The sequence below is a fragment of the Anabrus simplex genome, chromosome 14 (assembly GCF_040414725.1).
Source record: "Anabrus simplex isolate iqAnaSimp1 chromosome 14, ASM4041472v1, whole genome shotgun sequence".
NCBI classification, from domain to species: domain Eukaryota; kingdom Metazoa; phylum Arthropoda; class Insecta; order Orthoptera; family Tettigoniidae; genus Anabrus; species Anabrus simplex.
In genome coordinates, this window is record NC_090278.1 from 95,946,102 (window position 1) to 95,968,954 (window position 22,853).

The 22,853-nt window shown below is 40.2% G+C and overlaps 1 protein-coding gene across 1 annotated transcript in view; it reads right to left on the bottom strand.

Annotated features, from left to right (window-relative positions):
* LOC136885643 (alkaline phosphatase 4) overlaps positions 1-20,741 on the bottom strand; it is a 40,476-nt gene extending 19,735 nt beyond the window's left edge. Inside the window, exon 1 of the mRNA XM_067158338.2 lies at positions 20,724-20,741. The gene's annotated coding sequence lies outside the window, so the exon portion shown is untranslated. The remainder of the gene's footprint in view (positions 1-20,723) is intronic.
* Between the last annotated feature and the right edge of the window lie 2,112 nt (positions 20,742-22,853).

Genomic DNA, 22,853 nt, shown 5'->3' on the forward strand with positions numbered 1-22,853 from the left:
AAATATGTTTCCAAAATGTATCGAACAAGGTGCGTTTGCATTATTCAAATAATGCACTTGGATAATTAACTGGGCAAACATAACGTCATACAACGAAAGAAAAAAAAAGCATGATTAAAAGACGAAGAGGAATCTATGCTGGCTCCCCTGTGCAAGTGTTTTATTCATTGGATTACTTCTCTGTATGCATTTTAGATGCCTTGTACTTGCACGGAATGTACCCGACGACCTTAAAACATCGTAGCTTATCGAACTTTCCTCTGACGAGGGGAAGAAGTCTCTCGCTTCCGTGTGCATTGCAACTGCAACACAGTACGACTTCCGTCTGGGGTAAACAGTAAGTCCGTTTGGGCTCGGCATTCAAAACCAAAAATGCAGTTTCATCGGCATTGACAATATTGTTCGGTGCGTACCGGTACGAATTGATTAGATGAGTCACGCTTTTTCGCCAGCTGTCGGCATCGCCAGTGTTCGCGGATTCTGCTTCTCCACGCATTGCCTGCTACCTGTACGTGATATCATGGCGTTCCTTAAAATACTGAATACAAAATAATAACGATTTTACTCGAACTTAGCAAATTTGAAGCACACTGCAGAAGTGAGTGAAAGTGCGGAAAGCTTCTGCAGCACGTTCCGGAAGATGCGTTCTATCATGACGCGGAGAAATTTTGAATGTAAATTACTCTGTAAAATACTCCTTTTTAAATGTAGAGGCAGTTTTGAATTAAAAGTCTGAATTTCGGTAATGGGGCCGATATTGTTTTTCCAATTACGAATTACCCGTACCGTATTTCGAATTAAACAAATGGAATGGTGAATGGCTTTTAGTGCCGGGAGTGTCCGAGGACATGTTCGGCTCGCCAGGTGCAGGTCTTATGATTTGATGCTCGTAGGCGACCTGCGCGTCGTGATGAGGATGAAATGATGATATAGACGACACATACGCCCAGCCCCCACGCCAGCGAAATTAACCAATGATGGTTACATTTCCCGACCCTGCCGGAATCGAACCCGGGACCCCTGTGACCAAAGGCCAGCACGTTAACCATTTAGGCATGGAGCAGGATCAGAATTAAACAATTTAAATAACATGCAAAACCGTAGCGTACCTCATGTTTACGGGAACGAGACCTTCGTCGAATTCGGCGGAATTTTGAATTAACCGATTTCGAATTATCGGAGTTCTACATATTTGAAGTTATACTGTGGAGAAATAAGATTCCTTTTGACGTGATCCTACTGTAAGCACACAATACAACTAGCACCAAACGCAAGACCGCGAGTCACTTAGTGGATTCTAAAATGAAAACATTGCTTAACAGGAGAGCCAACAATTGCAGGAGAGATGGGTCTAGCGGGCAAGAGTGCAATGTATGTGTGTATGTATGTATGTATGTATGTATGTATGTATGACCAAGCCTTGTCCCGTTTCTCGACCGGGTTGGGTATGAAGTGAGATGTATATTTGTAGAGAGTTTTACGGCCGGATGGCCTTCGTGACGTCAACCTGATCAGAGCCGTTTACGAGATCAAATGAACAGCACCAAGGGATCTGCTCAAAGTTCAATTTTTTCTATCCGACGGACAAATCACCACCTAGAGCGTCATATGACCTTACTTCATGTAAATACTGTTTTTAGCAAGCAATAGCTTGTAACTATTTTTTTGATGATAAAAAAATAAATATAAATAATAATATAAAAATATAATTACTCAAAAACTTAATGAAATTAATAAGCATTATTAACCGAAATGTCCGTAGTATGGGCGCCAGAGTTCACCAGAATGGATCCCTCGAATTTAGATAAGAGCATGATAGACTTTATATCCCAGGGCGTGTACATAATGCTGCGTACTGGTACATCTGCTGCAGGCCTTACCCAACCTCCTGAAAACGACTAATTAGGTAGGAACTGCACCTAGGTTTATCAATAACACTGATTCTAAAATAGCTAACTATATTCTGAACAAATTCCGTGCATGAGCACCTCATCAACATACAACATTATACATATAATACACACATAAAATATTGCTGGAAGACTCCATATTTGCAACAACAACAACAACAATAATAATGAAAATCGTGGGAAAACGAAAGCGAGAACTAAGCTACCATTTGCAGATAGTCCGATGAACAATGTACATGTATGAAGATAAATACCCTTCACTGTCTCTATATCAATTCGACTTACCGATTCTCATAATCGGCAGTTATCACTTCACACAGATACTGTACCTTGTACTACTGTGTTCACATATTTTAACACTTGTTGTAAAGATAGATACACACGTCTGTCGATCCTCAACATATAAATTTATGGAAAGTCTGAGATAGCTTTCACCAACATATAATGCTAGGCCGCCACAAGTGCTACAATACTTAAGGCGCAAGCACTCTCCACAATCAACCACTTTCCACAAACATAACACGACTACGCTCCACGAACGTTTGAAGTCCAGTCCATTGCAGCCATGTCAATCCAGTACCGTGTCTCAGCACCACTTCCTTCCCGTACAGTCCGTCAGTTGTAGTTGTAGTTATCTTCCTTCTCGTTCCTATACAATCACCTTCACAATCACCCTTACAATGTTTCTCATACAATCTCCTATACAATGTCACTTATAATGTTCAGGTTGCCGCCGTATCATCAACCTTTATAGACATCAACATCCCCCTCCTTTCAGATGAGACGTCTGGATTGGTGCTTGCCAGCCAATCATGAGTGATCTCAAATCAAGACCAAGCCCTGAACTACTTCTTCCTCCCAAGACAATAACAAACTCTGGGGAGTTTTCATGAATCACCAAACTTTCCTGGTACAACAACAAGCTTATCTCATCAGGCTGGGATATATACATGAGTAAATGGAATTTCCTGACACAAGTACATCACAACAGACACTGGGGTAGCCAGATGACTCATTCAAATTACCAGAGTTATTAAAGCAAGGTTTTCCCACTCGTGCAAAACAAATTACTCATACCTACATATGTGGATATCTTCCAGCTTACCAATATAAATGGCAAAATATACAAATGAAATAATAATAATAATAATAATAATAATAATAATAATAATAATAATAATAATAATAATACAAATCGAATACTGACAATAATATCTCTAACTTCTACATATAATTCGGGGTGTGATATATGTACTATCACATAACGCCCCCTTGGTGAATCGATGATATCATATATTATGATTCACCATAAAACAGAACTTCATAAATTATATAACTGAACTCTTAATTTACTGTAATAATGATATATACATTGCGTCTACTGCATTGTATTCGCACACACGAAATACAATTTGTCCAAACAATAATAATAATAATAATATGGCTATATACACACAACTCCGATTGTTTCATATACCATTGAATACAATCCCTTCTTACTACTGTACACATAATTCATAAATGATAATATATACATCCAAGGTGCAGATCCTATCTCTTATATCTGCGAAGGCTATAGATATTAAATGTCCCAAGGACCTTATTTTCAGCGGTTAGGAGCCTATAAGCACACTTGCCTATTCTACTGTCCACAGAATACGGACCCTGATATAATGAAAAAAACTGTACATAAACTTAACATTGGCATCGATAAGCGAGGAATGCGTACCGCAATAAGAACTAACTACGTCTAGAATCCACTCTATCTCACACACAAACATTCATACCATCCAGTCACACAAGAATCATACAAACTTTCATTCAAGACATTCATAACAAAGAAATCCCAATTTCTGAAATGCGCGGGAATCTCACTACGTTTACTCTTCCACAAAACCATAATTAATGCAGACAAACAGATCACATACTTTTTCACACATTCCACATCGATATCACTCAGCACGTCATTCAAATCATTCACACAAGTCTCAGACTTAAATAAAACATTACACACACGCTTGGATAGACTTTCTTTCATCTCACGCACACTTCCATTCTCACTCACGTTCACTCTATTACAGAAATTCTTACCATAATACACTTTGAAATTGCTGTCATTACTACATAATGACCCAACAATCAAGTCATCTTCACCACCTTCCATATCAGCTACTACTTGCACCACTTTCATGCCAACAACACTGCTACTTTCGACTCTCTTATCAGAAGTTTCATTAATCTCAAAGTCACCATTTTCACACATAATGGACCTAACTTTACTCTCCTCACGTACACTTAAATTAACACAAACATCCTCATGATGTATACTCCGTAAAAACTCTTCACTCACAAAACAACCTTCATCAACTTCACAAAAAACTTCACTTTCAATTTCAGAAACTTCCACAAGATTATCGATCGCAACACCGCTATTACCATCACCACTAGCACAAAGTAAGATATCCGACACAGCTTTCTTACCTTCATCACGCCCCCTATTCTCAAAATCTCCCTGAACACAAAACACATGGTCATACAATAATTCCTCTTTCACGTCTACCTCGTAACTTACCTGTTTCATCGCGTGAATAGGAATTTCGGTATCGGACTGCCTATCTGACCCAACTAAGAAGTCCGATTCCGGTTTAAATTACTTGACGTGGACTGTTCACTATTATCATGTCTCGGCACTTGATCTGGAGGTCTTTGATCCGTACGCCCCCTACTTTCTGATTCCCCTTGATTAGGTCTACTGCCATAATATTCCTGGTGATTACCTCCTTGGTTAGAGTGTCTGTTTCCCCTTCCGGAATTACCACCCTGATTCCCTTGCCTAGAATGACTGAAATTCTGATTATTCCTATCTCCCGCTACCTGATTACCTTGTCTCCCATTATCTCCGTAATTCCTACCTTCACTTTGCCTAGTCCTCCCCTGCCCTTCCAAAGCATCAAACCTCTCTAACAGCTGCTCTAATTCTTTAATCGTAACAATATTCTGCATACATGCAGCTAATCCGACCTTCTCAGGAAAATGCCTCAACATCTGGCGGACTGTATCTCTCTCCGATGCTAGACCTTCAATATTCTGGCTGATCAGAACATGCGCCAAGAAATATTCCGTCATAGATACACCTTCCTGAGGTCTATATTTGCCAAATAGCACGCGATCTCTTTCCCTTCCCTGAATAGCATCACTCCAAAATTTAGAACTAAATTTCTCCCTAAATTCCTCCAAACTCGAAATACCCTGTCTATAAACTTGAAACCAAGATCTCGCTTCTCCAACAAATGCAACATCCAACATCTCATCAACCATACTCCAATCAATCAAACCATCGTCAAGATTCTTAGAAAACCGTTTCTCCACCGTTTTCAAGAATTCCATCGGATTAAACTGCCGGCCATTAAACTTGGGTAATTCAGAGTCCTTCGTACAAGATACGTACCTATTACATATATTGCTACCTACTTGGATTTGACTGATCTCCTGCCTTAACTTTACATGACATGCTTTAATTCCTTCTTCAACTACCATTCTGGCATTTCCTTCTACTGACTTGAGGTCTTTCTCCAATTTCTCAGTCTTTTCATCTATTCGCTTCGCTAAAACATACTGGCTGGTTTTAATTCTATCTATTTCTTCGACTTTATCTTCCACTATTTTTATTCTTTTATCACATTCCTTGCTGTTTTCAACAAATTCCTTCCTAACTACATTAAATCGACATTCGATTTTCTCAGTCAATTCCAAGCGTTGAGATTCTACCTTATTATTGACTTCCTGAATTTCCCTGCTTTGATGGTCAAACTTCTGGTTTAATTCATCTATTCTACCATTCACAGCACTACTTAAACTATCAATTTTACTAGATAATTCAACACTCACTGAATTTAACTCCTTACTTTGATTCTCAATCTTACTGGACAATTCCGTACTAACTGAATTTAATTCACTATTAATACTGTATATTTCATTACTTAAAAAACTCAATTCACTCTTCAACTCTTTACTCTGACTATCAATCTTGCTAGACAATTCAACACTATTATTATCAATTTTACTGGACAATTCAACATTATTATTATCGATTTTACTGGACAATTCAACATTATTATTATCGATTTTACTGGACAATTCAACATTATTATTATCGATTTTACTGTTAATACTGCATATTTCATTACTTAAGGAATTCAATTCACTCTTCAACTCTTTACTCTGACTATCAAGTAGCGATTTAAGCATACTGAGCATTGAAGACTCGTCTTGATCCCCTACATTCTGAGTTTGAGACGGGTTACTCGGTTCCTCACCTATCGTTGTCAATTGATCTTTCCTACTATCAGCCATTTCGCTATTCTCACTTAAATTAGATAAACTCAATGTGGTGGAATTCTTTTGACTTCTCTTATCCTGATTCATAGTACCAACAACTTTAACAACCTCTCTACTTCTCAGTTTTATAATACTCGACTCGCTACAACATTTCTTCATACTCCAACTTACATATCACGTACATATAAAACACTTCACTGACATAGTTTGCAGAATTCCAACCACACCTGACAAGTGCACCTACGCTTATAAGCCTAACAGATGTACCAATCATTCAGCCACACGTTGGGAAGCCAATTGTAACTATTTTTTTGATGATAAAAAAATAAATATAAATAATAATATAAAAATATAATTACTCAAAAACTTAATGAAATTAATAAGCATTATTAACCGAAATGTCCGTAGTATGGGCGCCAGAGTTCACCAGAATGGATCCCTCGAATTTAGATAAGAGCATGATAGACTTTATATCCCAGGGCGTGTACATAATGCTGCGTACTGGTACATCTGCTGCAGGCCTTACCCAACCTCCTGAAAACGACTAATTAGGTAGGAACTGCACCTAGGTTTATCAATAACACTGATTCTAAAATAGCTAACTATATTCTGAACAAATTCCGTGCATGAGCACCTCATCAACATACAACATTATACATATAATACACACATAAAATATTGCTGGAAGACTCCATATTTGCAACAACAACAACAACAATAATAATGAAAATCGTGGGAAAACGAAAGCGAGAACTAAGCTACCATTTGCAGATAGTCCGATGAACAATGTACATGTATGAAGATAAATACCCTTCACTGTCTCTATATCAATTCGACTTACCGATTCTCATAATCGGCAGTTATCACTTCACACAGATACTGTACCTTGTACTACTGTGTTCACATATTTTAACACTTGTTGTAAAGATAGATACACACGTCTGTCGATCCTCAACATATAAATTTATGGAAAGTCTGAGATAGCTTTCACCAACATATAATGCTAGGCCGCCACAAGTGCTACAATACTTAAGGCGCAAGCACTCTCCACAATCAACCACTTTCCACAAACATAACACGACTACGCTCCACGAACGTTTGAAGTCCAGTCCATTGCAGCCATGTCAATCCAGTACCGTGTCTCAGCACCACTTCCTTCCCGTACAGTCCGTCAGTTGTAGTTGTAGTTATCTTCCTTCTCGTTCCTATACAATCACCTTCACAATCACCCTTACAATGTTTCTCATACAATCTCCTATACAATGTCACTTATAATGTTCAGGTTGCCGCCGTATCATCAACCTTTATAGACATCAACATCCCCCTCCTTTCAGATGAGACGTCTGGATTGGTGCTTGCCAGCCAATCATGAGTGATCTCAAATCAAGACCAAGCCCTGAACTACTTCTTCCTCCCAAGACAATAACAAACTCTGGGGAGTTTTCATGAATCACCAAACTTTCCTGGTACAACAACAAGCTTATCTCATCAGGCTGGGATATATACATGAGTAAATGGAATTTCCTGACACAAGTACATCACAACAGACACTGGGGTAGCCAGATGACTCATTCAAATTACCAGAGTTATTAAAGCAAGGTTTTCCCACTCGTGCAAAACAAATTACTCATACCTACATATGTGGATATCTTCCAGCTTACCAATATAAATGGCAAAATATACAAATGAAATAATAATAATAATAATAATAATAATACAAATCGAATACTGACAATAATATCTCTTCTACATATAATTCGGGGTGTGATATATGTACTATCACAAGCTAGTGATTAGAAATTGTATACCATCACCTCTCCTACCCTGCCGGCAAACAGCAACCGGCTAACCACGGTCTCAGATCATATAGACTCGCCTTAACGATACTGTCACCAGACGGGCTGTAGGGGACAAGAGTACCAACCTAAATATATAAAATTGACAAATCTTCCCTGTGAATTTGAATAAATAATGTGCCATGAAATGTTCTGTCTTCAACAGTCATGTATTCTAAAACAGCGGACATTTTGGCACATTGTTAAATGGCTGGAGGACAGGAAGAGCAGACATCTGGTAACCCTGCTGTAGCCTCTTCTTGTTACTTAATCCTGAAGAGTAACCAACCTTTAATTCCGGACGAAACTGATGGGCTGACAAAGAGTTTCAAGTTTCGATTCTTGGTCCATCACACTGGCAATTGACACAATAAAGAGTGATGAAAGGAAATTGGAAAATGGCAGCCGTTAACGCTGAAGGCCAGAGCGTGTCGCATGCAGTCGACAGATCTCATCACACCGTCAGCTTATCGGCACATCACGACCTTGACGGATTTTCTGAGCTTTTACTACTGTAATGGCAACTACAGTGGAAAAAAAAAAAAAAAAAAAAGTAGACACGCCATCCTGTTTGAATAAGCTGTTGGTTTAGTTGCGTCGAGATTTACAAAGCTCTTATATAAATCTTGCTCTGTGAAACACCGGTGAAACAGCAGCGGGATAAGACGGTCGAGGACCCACAGCCTTCTAACTTGGCCTAGATCACGAGGTGACCGACGAATTTAAACATTAATGTAGGCCTATCGGATACATTGCACGATTGTTTACCCCAGCAACAAAATGCCTGCTTGTAAGGAATTTTTCGAGGAAGACATACGGTATCATCATGACACATAACCTATACAATACAAAAACTGAATACTCAGAGTGGCAGCTGTAATAGTATTTTTCAATGGTCATTTTTAAAATTATTATAAAACTAGCAACTCATCTTATAAGATTTACTGGTTGTTTTCCTTCTACTGTATGTACGGGGGTCAAGATCAGTCGTTTTAAACCATTCCTGCGCTCTCAGTAAATCGACAACTTATAAACCCTTCATGACAATTACGGCAGTTTATCTTAATAATATAATTATTGGCGTGAATAAACTGAATGTATGACGACATAGAATTTGTATTTTAAAATAACTTCGATCAGATTTATTTCTAGGTACATTTTATAGGTACTTTAAGGCAGAAACAGGTTCCAGGAAGGATATTCCAGGAATCCTTAATGAACAAGGGCGAGTGTGTATGTGGGGATCTTCAAAAGGAAGACGTATTCAGTCAGCAGTATGTAAACATTGTAGGTTATAAGGATAATGTCAAGATAGGAGGTGACTGATATGAAAGAAGTATTAAAATTTACATTTGATAACAATGGCTTTTACAATAAGATACAAAAGTTGAAAACTAGAAAAGCGGCTGGAATTGATAAGGTTTCGGGGAATATACTAAAGACCATGGGTTGGGATATAGTACCATATCTGAAGTACTTATTTGATTATTGTTTGCATGAAGGAGTTATGCCAAATGAATGGAGAGTTGCTATAGTGGCCCCTGTGTATAAAGGAAAGGGTGATAGACATAAAGCTGAAAATTACAGCCAGTAAATTTGACATGCATTGCATGAAAGCTTTTGGAAAGCATTCTTTCTGATTATATTAGACATGTTTGCGAAATTAATAACTGGTGCGATAGAAGGCAGTTTTGGTTTAGGAAAGGTTATTCCACTGAAGCTCAACTTGTAGGATTCCAGCAAGATATAGCAGATATCTTGGATTCAGGAGGTCAAATGGACTGTATCGCGATTGACATGTCTAAAGCATTTGATAGGGTGGATCATGGGAGACTACTGGCAAAAATGAGTGTAATTGGACTAGACTAAAGAGTGACTGAATGAGTGGCTATATTTCTAGAAAATAGAACTCAGAGAATTAGAGTAGGCGAAGCTTTTATCTGACCGTGTAATAATTACGAGGGGAATTCCTCAAGGCAGTATTATTGGACCTTTATATTTTCTTATATATATATATAAATGATATGAGGAAAGAAGTAGAATCAGAGATAAAGCTATTTGCAGATATGTTATTCTGTATAGAATAATAAATAAGTCTCTGGTAAGACCCCAAGTAGAGTATGTTTCCAGTGTATGGGATCCTCATCAGGATTACTTGATTAAAAAACTGGAAAAATCCAAAGAAAAGCGCTCGATTTTTTCTGGGTAATTTCTGACTAAAGAGTAGCGTTACACAAAATAATGTTTCAAAGTCTGGGCTGGGAAGACTTGCGAGAAAGAAGACGAGCTGCTCGGCTAAGTTGTATGTTCCGAGCTGTCATTGGAATAACATCAGTAGACGAATAAGTTTGAGTGGTGTCTTTAAAAGTGGGAAAGATCACAATATGAAGATAAAGCTGGAATTAAAGTGAAAAAATTGGGGCAGATATTCGTTTATAGGTAGGGGAGTTAGGGATTGGAATAGCTTACCAAGCGAGATATTCAATAAATTTCCAAATTCTTTGAAATCATTTAAGAAAAGGCTAGGAAAACAACAGGTAGGGAATCGGCCACCTGGGCGACTGCCCTACATGCAGATCAGTAGTGATTGATAGTGACTGAGTTTATATGCATTGCCATGATATTCGGCTGTAAGAAAATAATATCAGAATACTGTGATACCGGCAAGAAATGAGCACCTACAAGTAACGTCACATAGACTTCATATTGTACCCTTGGAAACAAGGCAGTTTGGGTGTCGGGTTCTTGTATAAACATGGATCAACTTTATCTTCATTGTCAATTGTCAGACTTAGTGTGACGTCATAAAAGAAGGCGACTCACGCGCCATAACCTGTCTAACTCGTCAGCCATGGCTCAGTATTACATGACCTCGGAAATGTATTCAGGGCATCAAATTTGTCGTAGCCAGCACAACGATAGTAAATCGACACCATTATTCAAAGACCTTGGACACGATTAGCCACTGACTAGGAACCGTAGGCTGCAAACGTCATCGTAACGTCAAAGTATTGTAAATAAAACCCTGCAATCTATAATAATAAAAGGAAGTGTTTGTCTGTCTGTGTGTCTTTGCGCGATGACCAGGAAAATCTACAGCACGCAGAGATCTGAAATTTTGAACGTAGATAGATGGAAGGGGGTCCGAATTCACCTCGAAGCCGGAATTTTCATTTTCGCTTTTGTTGGTGAGTTATGCATGCTAGTGTTAAAAATAATATACTGTATCTTTAAAGTTACCATGAAGCCCAACGGAACTGAAAAACGGATATAATCGAATCGTTTATTGCTAAAACGCCATTCACAAAATAGTCTGCTTCTATGTAGATGATCGTATCGTTTAGCACAGGAATCCATTATGCTAACCTTCACTATTACTTTGAAATAATGCAGAAATTCCTCAGTTGCCGTAACAAATACTCTTTCTGCACTAAAATTCGTACAGCAATCAGATTGGTAGCTTTGAATAATCCTGGTAGAAAGTTCCCTGTAAATAACAAAAACTTGAAGAATGTACCAGAATACCTCAGAGAATCTGAACATTTCAGCAGTGAGATATTGAAGTTGTTGACTGTCTATCCAGACTCTGAAGTAGAATATGAATAGCCCTTCAGAGTCCTCACTATTAACATCCGTACTCTAAGTTCCGAAAGTTTTCGAAAATGTTCTTCGTACGCAGTAATTTAAAATATAAATCGACCTCAGTTTTCAGTACTAAGTTTTGTTGGTTCAAGAGCTGTTATTTATGTTTGTATTTGTACAAGAATATGCTCTCTACCTAAAGTAGTTTTCTGTGTTAGGTTTTGTAAGTTTCTTACTTTTGTTGTATACGTGCAGCATGTACTTTGTACAGCTGTAAAATACAGAGAAAAAGAAACTTTTAATTTGTTACAAAAATTATTCGCCCTCCCTTAAACATGACAGCTAAGCGTGGAAAAACAGTTTGCTACAGAAACCCTCTTTGTTAAAAATCTGAAAACATTTTTGTAGAGTACGAAAAATCGCATTGTCCAGTACAGTGTTTGAAACTTCTTGCTCCAAAAGAGTGGTTTTTAATAGGTTAAAAACAATTATTCTCGAGCTAGGATAGTTTGTTTTAGGTTTCCTAGAAACATGGTAAACTGTAGATAAGGGGTTTCTGGAATACACGAGTCAGTCCAGTGAGGAAAGGTAGATATTTGTGTTACGAAGTATCAGCTTGATAAAACAAAGATGGCAGCGAGCAGAGGGACAAGACAGGTTCGTGCAGAACTATCAGCAACAATTGTGAGTGTGTCACAATAACTCTGTTTGGAGTTCATTGCCTCGGGAGAGGTCATTCAGATCTACAATGATGATAAATGATGCTGATATCCACTGATCTAAACTCCCGATGTGCGAGGCTTTTGGTTAACTTGCAGTTCAGTTCACAGATCGTGTTCCTGTGCTGAAACCGGACTCTAGCTACATGGTTTAGAACATTCACGTGGTTGTGCGGAAAGTACGATAGAATTGCAGGAGGCCAGTGTCCATTCGTCTGTCACTCTCTTTTGTATCGTAAACTTGGCGGACATGAAGCAAAATGCAGCAAAATCTCTTCAAGTCGACCAGATGATGAATAACTAAAATTTGGTCTTTTAGAGGGTAATCTGGCCGTCTCCGCGGTGTAGGAGAAGCGTGCCTGCCTCTTACCCGGATTCGATTTCCGGCCGGTCAGGGTTTTTTTACCTGGATCGCAGGGCTTGTTCGAATACCACCCAGCCTACGTGATTATAATTGAGGAGCTATATGATTGGTGGTGGTGGTGATGATTATTGTTTTAAGAGGAAGTAAACTGGGCAACCATCCTCTATATAACACTAATCAGAGAGAAAAATGGAAGGGGTCCGACACTTCGAAAAATGAAGGCAAAGGAAGGCAAGGGCCGTGAAGGGCGTTCAAATGAAAGACTCCCTAGGCCTCGAGTGCTCTAATACAGTCGGGGTTGGAAAAGAACAAGAGTTAACCAAGGGAGGTCGGATAAGATAGATGAAAGCGAGGAGCCTGGCACAAGTAAGTGGAAGCAATGCCAGGACCCAGCTAAGGGTTCCGTGGTCGCCAATCCACGCTCTCAAGTTGAGAACCCCTGGGCCCCTTTCAGTCGCCTCTTACGACAGGCAGGGGATACTGCGGGTGTTATTCTACCGCCCCCACGCACGGGGGGGGGGGGGAGCTATCTGAGTACGAGGTGGCGACCCAAGTTCAGAAGGCCAAGAACAACGGCCGAGAGGATTCGTCGTGCTGACCACACGACATTTCGTCATCTGCAGGTCTTCGGGCTGAGCAGCGGTCGCTTGGTAGGCCATGGCCCTTCGCCATGGGGTTTGGTTTGGTTTTTAGAGTGGTCGTCTTCTTAAAGGAATATCGAACTAGGAATGTGCTTAGCTGTTATTTTTGGTTAACGATTACCACTGGAACGATTATCCACAAATACTCGTTAACGGCAAGGGTTAAACAGCAGCAGTACAAAGGTCCCGGTATCTTCAAGGAGAATACAGTACCTGTCCTGTAACGACAGCTAAGTTACACTTCATACTGTCCTGCAGGTATGAAAATACTTCTGTTGTACAAAGGACAGATAGCTCATCCAAGGAGAAATACATAAATTCGATCAGTTTTAAAAATAATGAAAAATACAACAAAACTTAACCATACATAATACAAGAATAGTGAAAATGAATGCAAAATGCATGTTCAAATAACTATTTGTATATAGAAAAGTGCAAACTGCTTAACAGGAGCTTCAAACAATAACGAAACATGCTACAAAAGCCATACTCAATGTGAGTTCATGAGTAAGTTAGTTACACTAAGGTAAGAGTGTGTGCAGCCTGGTTTTATACAATTTGTCTCGTCAAAAAGAACTCCTCAGCGACTAATTAACAAGCTATCGACATTTAGTCCTAATATCCCTCAAATGACCATTCTCCTTGTTCCCTCTAGCCATTAAATACATATTAATAGACTACGTATTCATGGCCCACGTAACTGGTCGTACCAGCGCGACGTCATCCTAGTGAATGTGGCCGTGATATTATATAAAACTTCCGTGTGCTTACCTCAGCCTGTTCGTTTCTCTCGAAACTCATCAACACCAGACCATCAGTGTTATAATAGCTATGGGGTAAGAAGAGACATACCGCGTCGTAAGACCAGAACAACATGAAATGTTGTTACATGTTGACAGAATTCCGGTATATTCCGCTATGCAACCAAAAGTTGTCAAATAATCCAAATTTAAGCAAACTATGCCTTATATGCGATGAGGTTTAATTTCTTCAGTTGGAAGTACGATATTTTATAGAGGATGTGACGTCGAAGTATTCTTATTCTTGATGTTGCTGTTGAAATATAGGCCTATTTACAAATAAATTGCGAGACAGTGTTTAAATGGCGCGAGATCTCGAAGAAGAAAGAATACCTGAACCCAAAATTAAACAGAAAGGTGTTTATCGGTTTTTTCATGACACATGTAAATTTGTGAACATGGGGTTTTAGCTGAGCATGGCATTGTTTCTGCTTAGTTATGACAGGCTCCTCCTTCTCCCTGTGGATTGGGAAGGTAGGATACAGTCACGATATCTCCTGCCTGTCCTAATAGTCCACTAAAAGGAGTCTTGGAAGAGTGGATTGGTAATTACAGGACGTCTGAGTCTGACATGTTTCCCTTTGCTTGTGCCAGTTTCCTCACTTTAATTCTTCCTATTCGACCTCCCTTGGTTAATTATTGTTGTCTTCCGACTTCGACAACATTAGGTTTGTAAGGCCTAGAGAGCCCTTCATAGCTTTTCCTATCTGTTGCGGATGCCTTCATTATTCGAAGTATCGGATCCCTTCTAGTGTTTTACCCTCTGATTAGTGTTAACAGAGGATGGTTGTGCAATGTACTTCATCTTAAAACAATAATTACTTTCCTCCCGAAAGGGGAGTTTCGCCCGGCCCCCCTTTAATTTTGGCTGTTGCTTAGCAGTAGCGCCATTCTTTGAGATGTTTTCTCCCTTGTTCAGACAGATAAACAGGATAATCAAATAGCTTTATTCTGCGAGAAGTATTTCCTTACGACCGTAAAGTCCCAAGAAGCTCGTAAAAAGGATATTAATCTGTAATGAGTTCCATGGCCGGCTGACATTCCAATCAGTGAGGTGCAGTGAATCGCGGTCACACAACTCACCTAGGCCTTGCGTCGTTTTTTGCCATTATTACTTTTTGTAAAAGCTCTCTCGGATCAAAGTTCGGATGGAATTCAACTATGTTAAATGATGGCTAACTTTACGGACCTCACTTCAAATCCCTGTGGGTGGGGGCGGTAGAATACTGGATACTGGCCGCACTTAGGTGACTGCAGCTATCGAGCTCGGTCATATAGTTATTCAATAATTCTTTAATTCATTCAATATGTATGTTGCAATAACACTATGAAGAATGATGACACAAAATTAAGCACTAATACAACTTAGGGAGAGTAAGATACATGTTGTCCTAGACTATATAACTGTTAATAACGTCGAGGACAAAAAGGACAAAATAAATATATAAATAAACTTTAAAGAAAAAACTACAGTTTAGAAATTGGATTGAAATAGTTGGCTGTGCGGTTAGGGGCGCGCAGCTATGAGCTTTCATCCAGGAGATAGTGGGTTTTTATTTTATATTTTATTTTAAAAACATTTATTCACGATCAATACCTTACATATACATACAGAGGTAGTAAAAACCCCATTGTCGGCAGTCCTGAAGGTGGTTTCCCATTTTCACACCAGGCAAATGCTGGGGCTGTGCCTTAATTAAGGCCACGGCCGCTTCCTTCCCACTCCTAGCCCATCGTCGCCATAAGACCTATCTGTGTCGGTGCGACGTAAAGCCAATTGTTAAAAAACAAAAACAAATAACAACAAGAACAATTCAGACAGCCGCTATGTTTCTAACTGTTAATGGTCTTAGGATTAGCTAAGGGAATTGCATTTAATGCTTAAAAATAAAATCACCTATAATAATTTATTGCAGATTGTCTTCTTTTAAAACATTTATCACTTTGTAACATTGCAATTAATAAATGTGTAGTTAGGTACGAACTGTTTGATCACCAGACGCCAGGAAGGTTAGTTTACACGACACTAGGTTTCGCAACTGGATTTTACACGAATGCGCATGCGGGAATTGCAGTTACGACACTAGCAATTTGCGGCTACTTCGTGAAACTAAACTGCTAATTTTGAGGTTATAAGAACGTTTTGATCCTTTACTTATGAAGTGGGGACGTGAAGAAATAGTGAAATGTCTCGACATGAACGCAATCCAGACGTGTTTATGGGATTTTAACGATGTTATTTTAAATGACTGCGGTCGAATGCACTACTGGACTGACAGTCGATGAACTCGAAAATAAAACCCATTCAATTAGGAATACATACACGAATGAACTCACAATCAGGAATATAGAGAATAGGAAGGAGTCCTCCTCCTCCTTCTTCTTCTTCTTCTTCTTCTTCTTCTTCTTGTCTTCAAATTACTATATGACGTACCTCTGATGTTGGCGATCGCTGTGGGGAATGTTGTGTCAACCCTTGCCGAATGGAAAAGCCTTGCAACACTGTCAATAATTCGAGGTCCGACAAAAGAGTAGCGTTACACAAATATTGCAATGTTTGAGCTGGGAAGACTTGGGAGAAAGAAGACGAGCTGCTCGACTAAGTGGTATGTTCCGAGCTGTCAGTGGAGAGATGGCGTGGGAGGACATCAGTAGACGAATAAGTTTGAGTGCATTTTAAATTTTTTTCTATTTGCTTTACGTCGCACCGACACAGATAGGTCTTATGGCGACGAAGGGCTAGGAGTGGGAAGGAAGCGGCCGTGGCCTTAATTAAGGCACAGCCCCAGCATTTGCCTGGTGTGAAAATGGAAAACCATATTCAGGGCTGCCGACAGTGGGATTCGAACCCACTATCTCCCGGATGCGAGCTCACAGCTGCGCGACCCTAACCGCACGGCCAACTCGCCCGGTGGCGTTTTTAAAAGTACAATATCAAGATAAAGTTGGAATTCAAGAGGACAAATTGGGGCTAATATTGCGGAATTAGGGATTGGAATAACTTACCAAGGGGGATGTTCAATAAATTTCCAATTGCTTTGAAATTATTCAAGAAAGGGCTAGAAAAACAACAGGTAGTGAATCTGCCACCTGGGTGCCTGCCCTAAATGCAGAACAGTAGTAATTGATTGATTGATTGATTGATTGATTGATTGATTGATTGATTGATTGATTGATTGATTGATTGATTGATTGATTGATCCCTTATCGAAGACTGGCGTTTTGCTCTTCTTGGATCACCCCCTGTTGGTGGGGGCGGTAGAATAACATCCACGGTATCTCCTTCCGTCGTGAAAGGCAACCAAAAGGGGCTCCAGGAACTCTTAATTAGGGAGTGTGGGTTGGTGACCACAGGGACCTTAGCTGAGTCCTGGCATTGCTTCTTACTTTGTCAGGCTCCTCACTTTCATCTATCCTATCGGACCTCGCTTGGTCAACTCTTGTTCTTTTCCGAGACCATTTGAATCTTTCATTTTCACGCCCTTCGTGGCCTTTGTCTTCCTTTGGCCGACATCTTCATTTTTCGAAGTGTTGAATTCCTTCCAGTTTTTCCCTCTGTTCTATAGAGGATGGTTGCCCAGTTGTACTTCCTCTTAAAACAATAATTACTACGAACAACCACCTGTTAGCATACTTTCGGGAAAATGTGGGTTCTAACCCTACTTTTGGCAGCCTTGAAGATGGTTGTCGGTGGTTTTCCATTTTCATACCAGGAAAATGTTTGGATTCCACGTTAATTAAGGCCACGACGCTTCCTCGCCACTCATGTCCCATAGTTGCCATAATACCATGTCTGCCTGCGTTGGTGCGACGCAAAGCAAATAGCGAAAAGAAAAATAATACCTGCTTGGATGTATCACTTTTCGAATGTATGAGTAACAGCGTTCCACGAAAATATATCGTTTGTTGACTTACATGTAATCCCGGGACGAAGTTTCAAAATAGAGAAACAAGACAGTGCGACGGTAACTATCCACGTTACAACAATTAAACATGGTAGGTTGTTACATGGGCTGTTCACAGCATGACAGTGTCGTGATTCTTAACAGGAATGCGACAGTCTCCGTGGTTGTGCTAATGTCAGTGAAGAGAACACTGAACTTGTTCTCACTGCAAAGAGCGCAACTCGAGCAGTCCATTGTCTTGTAGGGAACATCATAAGCCGCTAATGGACAATAAGTAGGTACTTTATGCCGTAATGAAACAAGGTGTTCCTCCTTACTGGGCACTAAGCCAAGCTAACACGAGGAGGTCAGGTGCAATGTAGTGACCGCTTATAATAATTTGTGTTCTCGAAGAGTCTCTCCAAGGGCATTGACCAGGAACTTCATAATCATCGCGAAATCTGAAATAATAACAAGCGCGGACTGGCTGAACAAGTTTTCATTGCCCACCCCGAAGATGCGGGGCGGGCCACCTAGACGGTTACGCCCTCTCTCTGGCCAAAAGATGCGGGTGGGTTGGGCAGATGTGATGGAGAAAAGAGGTGAGTAAGGGATGTGAAAACTGGAGAAGATGGGAAGGAGTTTGGCTTCTTGGCTAAGTTTTATTGAATATTGCATTCCCAACAGTCCTAGATCTGAATTCATAACATAAACATTATTTTTCGTTATGAGAAATTTTGTGTGTACACGATAATATAAGTTTTTTCCCTGATGTTCATGTTGATATGACCAACATCAAAGCAGCACCCAGATGGATGCCAGTAGAGAGAGAAAGGATTCAGGAAGGGGACAAATTCAAATATCTGGGAAAGAGAGACACTCTTATCGAGAATCAACAAGATGAACTTGGCATATACACTAACTATGAACACTTACAACAAGAAGACTATCTTGATCAATACAAAACTCCGCCCGAAGGCTTTATATGCAGCAGAAGTTGCAACTAGCGGAGAAAAAGATTGTGAGGAAGATACTAGGACCCCAAAGAACAGAGGATGGATCATACAGAAAGAAAGGAAACGAAGAATTATATCTCAGATACCATCCGGAAGAGGAGAGCCATATCTACAGAATGAACCCGGGAAGACTGAATACGATTTTTGAGACCAGGAAAACTACAGTGCGCTGGTATCAGGAGGTGAAGAAGGACCTGGACGAAATGGAAACAAAAGGAACGGAAATCAGCAACACAGATGCTTACTAGTCGATGATCAAGGACACTAAGAAGTTTTAGGTCCCGTACTGAAGCGCCGTGGACAGAAGAGAGGAGGAGACTGCAGAGTGTTAAAGCCCAGAAACAGATGAAGCTGAATTCGAATTAATGTGGGACATAGTCGGCCAAAATGAAAGAAAAAGAATAATGATTTTTTAGATAATACCTGCATTTTTATTTATGTTTCTCCTTTTCTATCCTACGCGAAATACATAAGAAATATCGAGCTAGAAATGCATAAGAATAAAGAGGACAAAGGCGGTGTGCCCAGCCGATCGTAAACTTGACACCGCCGCTTTGCGGTCAGAAGTGACATAAAGATTTCGCCATCGTAGAACGAACAGTTTATGATCATGACTTTACGAAGTCTTGTAATAACACTGCCTTAAGCTTGTTTCTTCAAGCATCGGGGAAATGCAGTCAGAGGAGGTGCAACTGGGCAGCCAACTCACACCCATGGATCATCAATAAATCACCAATGATCTGCATTTAGGGAGGTGGCAGATTCCCTATCTGCTTTTTACTTAGTCTTTTCTTACATAATTGCAAAGAATTTGGAAATTTATCGAACATCTCCCTTAGTAAATTACTGCAATCCCTAACTCCTTTTCCTATAAACGAATATTTGCCCCAAGTGGTTGGTTTACGTCGCACCGACACAGATAGCTCTTGTGGCGACGATGGAATAGGAAAGGGCTAGAAGTGAGAAGGAAGCAGACGTGGCCTCAAGTACGGTACAGCCCCAGCATTTGCCTGGTGTAGAAATTGGAAACCACGGAAAACCATCTTCAGCCTTGCCGACACTGAGGTTCGAACCCACTATCTCCCGGATGGAAGCTCACAGCTGTGCGCCCCTAACCGCACGATCAACTTGCCCGGTAAATTGTATGACACCACCTCTCGTACCCTGCCGTCCAACATTCTGATGAACATTTTCTTTAGCAATGGATCTCGAACCGCCTAACCACGTTGTCAAACCGTATAGACTTCACGCGTTAACCATTATGGCCACCAGGCGGGCTAAATTAAATAAAACATAGATTCCAGAGAAAGAAATGTGCTATTTAAAAATATTTTAATCTAACATAACTTCACGTATTTACGTTCAAATTGCGAATACATTTTCGTTGTTTAATTCACGAACAACGATGAGCTCACAGTTCAAACATATTATGCGACTTCCAAATCTGCTTATTACATAGCCTACCTTAGTATAAATTTTTCGATAGGGAAGCGTAAATTTGGGAACTGAATAAGACGATTGGGCCTACTGTGATAGCAAATCTGAGAATATGACAGGTAATAATAATACTATAGTAGATAGCGCTCCCAATAATAATATTGCTACAGCAGATAACTGAGTACGGTGTGACCTACCTGGTAACAGCTGGTTGTAGTCCGCTGCACTGAGACGGCTACATGCAGAACAGGCAGGCTTTTAGCTTGTCCGAGCCGACTGCGACTTCCCCCACCACACCAGAGACGGGGCTTCACACTATTACTGTTCCAGTCCTTGGGGCTACCATTCTCACCTCAACTATTACCAATTCTACAATTTGCTTTACGTCGCACCCACACAGAGAGGTCTTATGGCGACGATGGGATAGGAGAGGCCTAGGAGTGGGAAGGAATCGGCCATGGCGCTAATTAAGGTACAGAATAGGAAACGACCAAAAACAATCTTCAGGTCTGCCGACAGTGGGATTCAAACCCTCTATCTCCCGGATGCAAGCTCACAGCTGTGCGCCCCTAACGGCACCGCTAACTCGCCCAGTGAGTTTTGATTTGAAGAGCCATTAAGCCAATAAGGTTGTTATTCATAGTATGAACTGCAGGTCCTACACACAGCTGACGGCGGATACTTCTTGCTACAGAAACAAGGACTGGCCTTCGAATACGACAATCCATCTTCCATTGGACAATTTTTGTTCTCTTCTAACATCAGTCCTAGGTAGTGGCAACTTGTCGGAAATTCCCTCAAAACTGATTGAATTTCAATGTAGACGGCGGGAAGATAATTGCTTTGACGGATGACTGATTTTATGGCGGAAATTATTACGAATGAAATCGCATTTAACATGCTCAATAATATGAAAACAGACGTCCCTGAGATATAGACTTAAAACGAAAATAGTGAATTCAATAATCACTGTCCGTGCCGGTTCTAAGCCTGCGCCCTACCGGAAAATGTTCTCAAGCAAATTGGCACGATGGCAGCGTATTGCAGAGTAGACATTATTATTTTAATCGACATCGGTAAGTAGGATGTGTGTTGGGTAATCCTCAATAGCGCTGTCATAGATGCGAAAAATCAAATGATCATAAATATGTCTCTCGGTCATTGCCATCCATCAACGGCTGCTAATTTCAGATGACCACCGGCCACAAGACATAGCCTGTACGGTTGCTAGGTAGCAATACCTTGCATCACAGCCTGCACGGTTGCTATGGTTACACTTCCGTCACACACATTTTCGGATGAGCCCCAGCCATAAGGCATATTTATCCTATGTCAAAATTATTTGTTTGTTTGTTTGTTTGTTTGTTTGTCCAACCGTTGTTCCGTTTCTCTATGGGGTCGGGTATGTGGTGAGGTGAGATTAATCTGTCATGGTGGGATTTTATAACTGGATATCCTTCCTAACGTCAAGCTCCTCCGAGATGAAATTACTGATGTGATATATGATAGTAGGAAAGGAGAAGGTGAATCCCAGTGCCGGCACATAGCCTAGTTCTATCGAATAGGCCTAACACCAGGGGGTCTGCTAAAGCTTAACGTCTCTATCCGACGGAAGAATCACCATCAACAGCGTCATATACCCTCACTCCATGTGGACACTAGGGAGAGGTTTAGAATTTAATCCAGGCTTTTGACACGCAATCTAGTGATTAGACATTTTATCCCACTACCTCCCTTACCCTGTCGGCCAGCATTCTGATGGTGACATTTTTTTCGACCAAGGGGACTCGAACCGGCTAACGACGGTGTCAGACCATGGCCACAAGGTGGGCTTAAATATTTATCTCAAAATTACTGCATGGAAATTGTCACGCGACTTCGTGGGTGGAATATACTTAGAAGCAGCACTCGCAAGTTAACCACACAAGGCAGAAATAAAAGAATACGTCATCTTATGGAAATTCAGAAAAAGTATTCCCATCAGCGTTATCTACTATAGGCAGGCTTTCCCTAATTAATACCTACATTCAATGTTTCTTGAACTCGCTAGGCAGTCTAGATCGAGACAACACGCCGATGAAATGAAAGGTCCTTTGTGGGTAAGAAACTGGATGATCATTGCTTCTAAATAGTGACGATACATGCCAAGCTAAATTTCACAGATCATCTATGTTCAATAGAGTACCTATTATATGAATTATCATGGAAGGCAGACGAAAGGAAGAAAGATTAATTGAAGAGAAAAGGACCATGAAAGATAACTCTTGGCAAGAAATAAATGAAATTGTTGAAACTGATTGAACGTATCATTTATTGCGTTTACATAC